This window comes from Chironomus tepperi, unplaced genomic scaffold, assembly GCF_022539635.2.
Source record: "Chironomus tepperi strain 1889 unplaced genomic scaffold, CSIRO-AGI_Ctep_v1 contig_89, whole genome shotgun sequence".
In the NCBI taxonomy this organism is placed as follows: domain Eukaryota; kingdom Metazoa; phylum Arthropoda; class Insecta; order Diptera; family Chironomidae; genus Chironomus; species Chironomus tepperi.
Window position 1 is genome coordinate 1700504 of NW_027226211.1, and position 2664 is coordinate 1703167.

Sequence of the window (2664 nt, forward strand, 5' to 3'; positions counted from 1 at the left end):
TCTCAGAAGGGTATCGACAAGATCACCAGAATAGCTTAACCTAAGATCATAAATTCACATAAATTTAATCCAATTCCATGCGCTTTTTATGCCACATATTCAAAATTTTTCACTACCGGTCTTCATCATTTTAATGAAATTCCATAGAAAGTTGTTCCTTTCTTCCTCCACCTCAATAAATACTTCATTCACTTTTTTTTCCTCCTTCTCCGCATTCAGTATCGCAAAATTTTTTTTTGTTCCTCTTCATGATTCCTTAGACTGTTCTTTTTTCTCGCTTCAATATCTAAAACTCAATGTCGTAAAAAATGGTCTTTAATTGAAATTGTGAGGAAGACGAAAAGAATGAAAGAATAAAAAAAATCAATGGAAAAGCAATGAAAGATTTTCCATTCAAAAAAGTATGCGCGCTGGACGGGAGCAATAAAAATCAGATAGAATAATATCTGTCGCTCTTTTTTTATCATCACGAGGATTTTCACTTAAGACGATCATCACAAAAGACTTCTTATTCTTTATATTGTCGACACTCTTTTTTCTGCAAATTCATTTAATTTAATTTATGTACTTGATTTTTATGGCTGTATAGGAGGATATGCTAAAGGTGAGTTTAAATTTGATTCAAAAATTCTCAAATAATCTACAAACTTTATTTTAATTCAATCAATAGCTTTAAGTGTCAATTTTGATGACTTTGTTTGTAGAATCGGAACTATGATGGCTCCAGCTACAGCACCTATTGAAAATTTATGTGCTGATTCCATGTATGATACACATTCAGTTGTTATGATCTTTAGGAATTGTAATACGATTAGTGCAAGTCCTCCACCTATCAGTGCACCGCATGCGAGCTCATAAATGAATCCTTCTGTATGTTTTAGTGCTCTGGATCCAGCTGGGAATGAGATGAGATTGGGTTTTGGATGTTAGAAAGTTAGTAAGTTTAAAATTGAGTTTATTAGGCTTAATATGACTAATAGGGTTAAATCGGCTAATAGATCAAAAATCCAGTCCCAGACTGACATGATTCTGACTAGGTGATGAATATGCTTTGAATCCGGCACAACTTAAGAGTCACGTCGGCTTTGTACCGAGTTTTGGATCGATTAATCAACTCGACTGCGGTCATTTGTGTTGCTCGGTATTGCAGCCATAGCTTATATGGCTCCTGAAGCTTACAGCCTCTTGGCTCAATTAGGAACATTTACTATTACGCATTGCCCGACCCCTTACCAATACCAGGCTTAATATTGTCTTTATCAATCAATATTCAACTTACCAATAAATGCAGCAGTTCCAAACCCACAAGAAACAAAAGTTGAAAAGAAAACTCCTAATGCAGTTCTTCTACAGCTGCAACAGCAATCAATCCCTTCCACACTCCCTCTACATAGATGACGATTATGATAATAACTTTCACATTCATTATTTCGACATGCTGAACATTTCATCTTTATTATTAAAATAATATTATTTTTTATGGCTGCACAAAATTATGATTAATTTATAGACTGCACACTGTTGTAGGTTCTTATCATGTGAAAATGTGAATGTGTTGGGATAGCTTTGATAAAAATTTACAAACAAAAATTGTCATGTGGTGATATGACGTCATGGAATGTTATATCAATGTTATTACTTGATGTTATGATGGTTATTAGGGTTGGATATGGTGTTTAATAGCTGAATGGCACAGTTGCGCTAGTGTAGCGGTCATATGTCATGCCATTTGATCGAGCTACGATCAATACGAAGTATAAAAGCATTTCGCTAACGCTTGCATTGTAACAAGAAGTAAAGCACTGTGTTTGTCAGTCCTAGCAGGCAAAGAGTAAGCCTACAAGTCTCAAAAAGACCACTACGTTACCTTAAAGCAGTCTCTTTGCCTGTAAGGGATTATCTTTAAAACAACTCACATGCCCAACTTCCAGTTAAAGTTAAACAAAGCTTTAACAATGTATTCTTATCAAATCTTCACCATTCTCAAAGCTAGATCTGTTTTCAATGTAAGTCTTTGTCTAGCCGATTCGAGTGTTATGATTGTTCTACTGCTGGGACTAAATAAACTCAAGATCTCTCTTCATTTTCATTCTATTTCTTTTCTAAAGTGGATTTAGTAAAAACACTCTTCGTAATGATACAGCAGGATATATTTCTATCGACATAAAAGATGTTTAAGAAAATGAAATCAATACGTAGTAACAGATTTTCTTCAATATCGATGTAATTTAACTTTAATGAAAATCTATTGGATATATATTTTAAATGAATATTTTTTATTACTTTTTGTTTCATTTGGGAGGTCATTAGGAAGTTAGTTTTGGATCATTTTTTTTGGATTAATCGTCATTTGAATGGGAATTTGATTATTATATTTTTTTGGGTAGTTTGGATAAGAATGTTGAGGAGGCTTCTAATGCTGCGACGTAATCCTATGAAATGAAGGACAATTAACAAGCGGTACAACAGGGGAATCCGCATTCTCGCCGCAAAAATGTGTCGTTATCAGCCGTCAAGTTGTCGTGAGGAGTCCCATAAGTCCCATAAGTCCCAAAAGTCGACCTGTAGACGTTGCAATAATTAAGGTTTCTGAAAAGAGAGCATTTTGGTGATTAAAGAACTATTGGATGTAGACTGTTGATACAGATAGTGTTGCACTTGGGA

General features: G+C 34.3%; 1 long non-coding RNA gene across 1 annotated transcript; it reads right to left on the reverse strand.

Annotated features, from left to right (window-relative positions):
- Positions 1–628: 628 nt before the first annotated feature.
- Positions 629–1509, reverse strand: LOC139086886 (uncharacterized). Its single transcript, XR_011544079.1, has 2 exons — positions 1280–1509; positions 629–895 (listed from the first exon to the last, which is right to left on the reverse strand). It is a non-coding gene; the product is annotated as an uncharacterized lncRNA (long non-coding RNA).
- Positions 1510–2664: the final 1155 nt, after the last annotated feature.